Genomic DNA, 7,913 nt, shown 5'->3' on the forward strand with positions numbered 1-7,913 from the left:
TGTGCATGCATGCAGGCATGTGTGCCAAGTATATATGTGCATGTGTGCGCAAGTGTATGCGCACATGCAAGCGTGTGTGCAGGTGTGCATGCATGCAGGTGTATGTGCCAAGGATATATGTGCACGTGTGCACAAGTGTGTGCAATTATGAGCCCATGCGAAGTGGGTATGCCTGTGTGGATGCAAGTGTGTGTGTGTACATGTGCATGCCAAGTATGTGTACGTGTGTGTGCATGCAAGCATGCATATGCATGCGTGTACAAGTGCGTGTGCCCATGTGCACATGCAAGTGTGTGTATGTGCACATTACACTGAGGCTGCTTGGCTTTAGCTTTAGCCCTGGGCCCCCTAGGCCTTCCCGCCCCGAGCTGCTGGCAGTAGCTGCTTTTGCTCAGGAGGGAAGTCCAGGCACTTGGCAGGTGTGGGCAGGTCACCTGTAAGGTCAGCCAAGGTGGGCAGAGGAGGCTGCAAGTGAAGCTCAGTTGGGATCAGCTGTCCGAGGCACACATTCAGGTGTCCAAGCTAGATCCACTCGACTTTGCTCTTCATTAATTACAGCTGCCCTGGCGCTGCCTGGGTGCCTGGCAGGCACCCGGGCTATGAAGCCCTGAATAGAGCAGCTGTGACATCGCTAGTATTAGTGACACTGGAGCCATGATGGGCCCAGGGATTACATGGGAGTCAAGGATGTCTACTAGTCCTGGGGCAGTTTTGCTTCCATTTCTGGTTCAGTGGGAAATGGTGCCAGGCTCAAAGCAGGGAGCCGGGTGCAGGGGGAGGAAGAAGCCTGCTGCCGGGCACAGGTGCCAGGTCTGAGATTTTGGCAGAGGCGAACAGCCCTGTTGGTTGGAGGGGGGAACCCTCTTTTTAATACACCTGCCCAAGCTGTGTGCAGCGCATGCCATGAGGTCGTGCAGTGGGAGAACTCAGGCAAGCTTCTCCTAACAGAGGCTTGAATTGTGGACTTGAATCCATCTCTGTTAAGTTAAATAAATGTGTTTTCTTGTCACGAAGATGCAAATAAAATTCCTTTTGGGAACTTGAGCTTTTAGATTTAGAGACTTGAGTAACTGTGACTTAATTCTAGCGATTACCGCCATGTTTTTCCCCAGGGCCAAGAGGCAGGGAGCGGGTAAAATCTCCAAGTATTATATTACAAATGATCAATATGAATATTTACTCTGTTTCAATTAAGCTGTTTTTATGCAGTCATATCCAAAAGAAGCACAAAAAAAAAGTTATGCTTTCATGCAGTGTTTGCAACATGTTCTATAAATAGCTGACCATTTGAAAGATGCTAAAGGAGGTGATCTACGTCGTTGGAAATTATATTTCTGGCAGTCCTTTCTGGCCTTCCTTCCCTCCCCCCCAGATAATGCCTTTCCAGGAGACAATGCAGCCAACAAAGGAAAGCCAGTCATCCCATTTTCAGAAGAAGTGAAATTAGAACTATAATTATGTGCTGAAAAAATGATATACACTACACTTTAATATGGAAAGTGTCAACATAATAAATGCAGAGTATATTTTATTACTGCTAAGTTTATTACCGTAATTAAAAAAATCAGAGCCAAACAGGCAAGTTAATTACTTTTTTTCTAAACAATCTTACGATTTGAAATGAACTCCTTCCTGCATTTCCAGGAGCTAAACACAGATATTTACTATTACAACTTTGTCTTTATTTATACAGGACAATCTTCTGGTTGCTTTTGCTCAAAAGCAGTTTTTTCAAACAGGAAGTCAGGGCCATGCTTTTTACAAACGAGCGTGATTTCATTGTCCAGGCACAACCTTTGATTTGTCGCTCTCAACAGTTTTATCCTTGCGTTCAAAGGGGGAAAAACAAAGATAAAAGCATTGGGCAGAGCAGGATGGATGCAGGGTTACATAAAGGTGTTTCTTTTTCAGAAAACAGGATGCTTTCAGGACTCAGACCCCTGTAACCTTTTTAGATTGGCTGTGACCTTGTATCCATCTTATGCAGCCTGTTTTGAAATCTTTTAAAACCCATTTTGTCCACAGCATGTAAAGCGTGTCTGATACTCCCTCTCCGTACGCAGGGTGAATGAGATACTCATGCTGCATATGTATGGGTGCCTGCACCATGGAAATGCTGTCTGGGCAGTTTGGGGATAAGATGGAAGTGTTTGGAGGTCTGGCTAACCTTTACGTGGATCCAGTGCACCCTTTACAGCCCCTGCTCCCTGCCTGCCCCTTCTCCCACTGTGTTCTCCCCTGGCCAGGAGCAGGCACTGAAGGGGAAACCTGGGTGCAGCTGCCACTGTTTCTGGCCAAGCCCAGCACCCTGCAGCATAGGGCAGTGGCAGGTCAGGAGTGGCTCTGGGGCTCCCCCAGGCCTGTCAGCCAGGTACAGCAGTGGGGATGGTGGGTTCCTCCTTTCAGCACCTGCTCCCATCCAGCCAGCTGGGCCCATCTGGGGGAGGGATGGGCAAGGAGCAGGCAATGGAAGGAGGAACCTGTTTGCCACCAATGCTGCTGTCCCCAACTGTGCCTGGCACACTGCAGTGTGACAGCTCATGACCAGAGCAGAGGAGGAGCAGCTCTGGGGCAAGCACCATGCTGTGGGCTCAGCCAGGGACAGAGGCAGTAGCAGAAGGGGTGCAGGGTGCATCCACATCACTGCACCCCCTCTGGATCTGCCCCGGCTCTGGCTGATATTCTCACGTGCAGGAGTGTTGCTAGGGATGGCCCGGGACTTTGTCCCAGGGCATGATGGGGAATGCATTCCTCCCGCTCTGCTGCATCTCACATAGTAAGTTCTCAAGGCAGGACTGAAAACATGTCTTGCTGCTGGCCCTGCAAACTCAGGCTGGGTGTGCATTGCATTTGGCTTGAGCACCAGCCACAGGAAGTGGGCTTGTGCCATCCGAGACCCCTGTGCAGCTGCACTGCAGAGGCCATGTGGGGATTTCAGTGGTGTCCACTAAACTTCCACCTTCACTAGCTGCACCCGCTTGGCTGGCTTCCATCTATGTGTAGAGCCCAGCAGGCCTGTGGAACCCTAGTCGCACTACAGCATTTCATTAGGAGAGCCCCAGCATTTAAGCTATGGCAGAAATAAATTCTATGATACACAAATGTTTCTCATGGAAGGCTGTTGGCTTGTTACTAGTTCCCTTTGGATATCCAAGTTCAGTCAGCCTCCACTATCTCCTCCTAGCTGGATGGATGCCCAGTCCCAATCCCACCCTCCTTGGGTCTGGGAGGGGACAAAGGGGTAAGGGAGGAAGCCCTGGTGCTTTCCCAAGTCTCCAGATTTCTGTTTGCTCTTTGTATGGCTGGAAGGTCCATATCAACTTCACAATGGCATAGTTGCATCCCCCTGGAAGCTGCTGCCATGCTGGCTCAGCTGAGCATCTAGGCTCCAACACCCTGCCCACCCTATTTCAGACTCAGAAATTACTGTATTGGGCTTAGATGAGACCAATACAATAGGCATATTCTGGGCCTGAATAACCACTCCCCTGCGGTGATGGAGTCCAGTTTAAGAGGCACTTCCCCAGGAAGTGGGAGACTTGTGTTGTGGGTCTTTGTCAGTCTGAGGAGGCTCTAACCCACATCTCCCACTCCCAAGAGGCTGCTCTGGGGTAGAGAGGGCTGTGGGGGCATCCTCCACCCCTCTTCTTGAAGAACAGTACAGGCTCAGATCTGCACAATAACTTGGGGGTCTAAATGGGATTTAGGTGCAAGGTAGGTGGCCATATCCAAAGGGAAATCTTTAAAACCTCGGCCTGGCCCTGTACCTGCCTGAAAATCAATTGGTGGTGAAGTGTTCACCAGTAGCATTTTCTGTGTGCCTAGACCTGGGCTTTTGTGCACATCCAGAACTGTTGTTGTCATGGCAGGGCTACACCCAAGCCTGATTCAAGGTCAGTGTGCTCCATCTTGTGCTCTCTTTCTCTGACCTAAGAGAGTGTGTCTTCTTTTCTGCTCACTGGCACAGCCACAAGAGGAGCGGCAAAGCGTGCCTGTGCCAGACTACCCCAGAGAACCTACTGCTGTGTGATTAGGGTGTTTGCCTGAAGGCAGGAGATGTGGATTTGAACCCCACCGACAGAGGAAGCAACTGAAGCAGGGCCACCCCTTCCTGAACAGGTGCCCTAACTCTGGGCCATTGTGACAAACTTGGGGGATGGCATTCCCCAGTATTTTAAAGAAAAAGAATGAACCGGTTGCTATTTAGCAAAGGGACATCTTAGGCACTTTTCTCGAGGAGATGGTGCTGGGCTCTTAATCCTGATGTAACATAGGCCCCTCCCTGGAACCCAGAGGAAGTTTCATAGATTTCATAGACATTAGGGCTGGGAGGGACCTAATGAAGAGTTGCTTCAGATCCTGAGAGCAGAGGGATTTCTACCTCACCTGTCTTGTGACAGGATGGGTTGGGTGTCCCTGCAAGATGCCAGCTGGTCATAAATCCCATTTAGAGGCACCTAACTCCTCCCATGCCCTGGGTAAGGAGTGTTGGAAACCACAGCCTGGAATTAGGTGCCACTCTCTGAGCCAACCCCCTGGGTGGTAAGGTGAGGTGGAGCATCCTTGTGTGGACCTAGTCATATCTCCTTCCACAATTCATTGGGTGTGCTCTGTAAGATGCAAACCACCCATGCTTTTCGGTGCCTTCTCAGAAGAGTCAACTTGCCCACATCTCATTGCGCTCCATAAGAACATTGTCACTGCCGTATTTGATGTCTTAGCCAGAAAAACAGCCACACTTACCAATCTGTCTCCATAGCTCGCACATCCTATTGTGCTCCCTGCGATGCTCACACCTGTGCATCTCATTGTACCCCCAGAATCCCTGTCCCTCACTTCTCACAGAGCCCTTCCAGAAGAGAACAACATTGCTTCCTATGCCTCGCTCTGTTCTCCATACAGACACTTTCAGCTCCCAAATCTCATCATGTCCACAGAAGTATTAAGACATTTCCTCTGTCCCTGCATCTCCCTCCAATTCCCACCTTGACATATTCACACAGACATGCATTTAGCATGGCGTTTAAATGTCTCGTTGCAAGTATCACCTGGATGTCAGAGAAGTGGGGTAGGATTTGGGTCAAAGTTTTTATTTTGCTAATTTTTATTTTTTTTTGCTTTTAAGTCCCTCCTTAAGCAGAGTGGTTTCTTAGCTGAGGAATTATGGTTTTAGGGGGACATTTAGTAATATGTGCTTAGACAGGCAGTACAATGGCAGGTAGGGAAGGGAGTGAAAAGCAGAGCAGGATGCTGGGCAGGGAGCAGAAGGCAGATGGGAGGGATCAGCGTGGCACTCAGGGAGGCCATGGGGCTAATTTATGGCATGCCTCCCAAAAAGGTTGGCCCCCCACTGGCTTAGATGTGTATCATAGAAAATGAGGGTTGGAAGGGACCTCAGGTCACATGTAGTCCAACCCCCTGCTCAAAGCAGGACCATCTCCAACTAGATCATCCCAGGCAAAGCTTTGTCTAGCTGGGTCTTAACAACTTCCAAAGATGGCGATTCCACCACCTCTCTGGGTAACCTGTTCCAGTGTTTTACTACCCTCCGAGTAAGAAAATTCTTCCTAATATCTAAACTAGACTTCCCGTGCTGCAACTTGAGACCATTGCTCCTTGTTCTGTCATCTGCCACCACTGAAAACAGTCCAGCTCCATCCTCTTTGGACCTACCCGTCAGGTAGTTGAAGTCTGCTATTAAATCCCTCCTCAGTCTTCTTTGGAATAAATGAGCCCAGTTCCCTCAGCATCTCCTCATAAGTCATGTCTCCCAGCCCCAGAACCATTTTCGTTGCCCTCCGCTGGACTCTCTCCAATTTGTCCACATCCTTTCTGTAGTGGGGGGCCCAAAACTGAACACAGTACTCCAGATGTGGCTTCCCCAGTGCTGAATACAGGGGAATAATCACTTCCTTTGATGTACTGGCAATGCTTCTGCCAATGCAGCACAGTGTGCCATTAGCCTTTTTGGCAACAAGGGCACACTGTTGGCTCATTTTCAGCTTCTTGTCTACTGTAACCCCCAGGTCCTTTTCTGCAGAGCTGCTGCCCAGCCAGTCAGCCTCCAGCTTGTACCAGTACATGGGGTTGCTCCATCCTAAGTGCAGGACTTTGCACTTGTCCTTGTTGAACCTCATGATATTTCTTTTAGCCCAATCCTCCAATTCGTCTAGGTCACTCTGAATCCTAGCCCTACCCTCCAGTGTATCTACTACTCCCCTCAGCATATCTACTACCTCTGTTCATATTTTTATGCTATTTTTTTCCTGCCAACCCATTCAGCTCCTGGCTATTTTTAGTTTTCTAAAACTAACCCTTTTAAAGCAGCAAGGCTTGGGCAATCTGTCCCTGTGTGATGCTGCAAGTGGAAGGAAATCAGGGTGTAGTACCAGGCCCCAATGAGTCACCGAGTCATTAATATGCTTCAGCGCTGTGATTGCTGCAGAGAAGCATTGCCTTTATCCAGGACAGATGTGTTGTCAGCAAATAACAGCCTGGGGCTTTCACAGCCCATCTGACTTCCATACCCATAATCCCTTCTGTGGGGGTTGCAGGGAGTGTTGTTGTCTTAAGGGAATGGCTTCCAGTCCTCATGGTTAGATGTTCCCTACCCTCCATCTCCTGGGATAAAGCAGTTCCAGATCCCACCTTCAGGATCAAGAGCTAATAGCATATGCAGAGATCAAGGGTGAATGAAATCTCTGTTATACCATTTGTCTTTATTACCTGAGCAGGTGTGTCACAGGCCCTCTGGCCTAGCCCGGGAGCTTTGTTCATGCCTACAAGTATTATAGGATTGGCATGTGTGGAAAAGCTTGAAATACGGTTCCTGTATATGCCCACAACTCCCCCAAAAGCTCAGACCTACAGCTCTGTCTTAGGCAGTGGACTGGGAGCAGGATTCACGCTTTATCTGAGACAGACCAGACCATTAACTTCCAAGTACTGCATGTATTGCTGAGTTAGTGATTAGGACGTCCCGTATGAAACCTCTCTGCACTAGAAAAGCTTGGGTTGTAGATCTCTGGCAGAGGTGTACCAGAAGATGCAGCTTGTCCCAGCAAAAAGATCTTTTCCTGGTGTAGTTTATTCCAGTATTAAAAGAGTCAATACTGACCCCAGGACCTTTTTTGCTGGTAGAACTGGGGGGGATTTAATTGCAGCCTTCAACTACCTGAATGCATGGAGCTGGACTGTGCTCAGTGGTGGTAGATGACAGAACAAGGAGAATTGGTCTCAAGTTGCAGCAAGAGAAGTTTAGGTTACATATCAGGAAAACTCTCACTCTAGGAGGATGGTGAAACACTGGAACAAGTTACCCAGATATCTGGTGGAATCTCCATTCTTGGAGGTTTTTAAGACCTGGCTAGACAAAGCCTTGACTAGGATGATCTAGTTGGGGCTGGTCCTGCTTTGAGCAGGGGGTTGGACTAGATGTGACCTCCTGAGGTCCCTTCCCACCTTCATTGTCTATGACTATTTCATAACTGTGACTACACTAGGTAGCTGTCAGTTGAGAGTGATTTCACATTCCTAATTGACAGAAGACTTATGTGGTCATTGGATAGGACAACACCAGTTAGAGAAGCCATTTGATCCGGCCTGCGGACTGGGCCTTCAGCTGCAGCTGCTTTCTCCATGCCACCACAGAGACAAATAGTGGCCAGGTCCTAGCACCCACTTGCTTGCCCCCTACCTTTGACCCAGGGTAGGTCAATCCAGCCCGCAGCTGGAAGAGGTTGCCCACCCCTGGTGTAGTGTACAGGAATAGGATGGTATTTCTTTAACTTTTGTACCTTCAATTGGGTTGTAGATTCCAGGTTTTAGAAGCCCCCAGAACCCAACCAGAGCACAGCAGGAGTTTTAATATACACGAGCATTTGGCCCCAGCCTGAACCCATGTGATTCACGCC

The sequence above is a fragment of the Alligator sinensis genome, unplaced genomic scaffold, assembly GCF_000455745.1.
Source record: "Alligator sinensis unplaced genomic scaffold, ASM45574v1 scaffold1264_2, whole genome shotgun sequence".
Lineage (NCBI taxonomy): Eukaryota > Metazoa > Chordata > Crocodylia > Alligatoridae > Alligator > Alligator sinensis.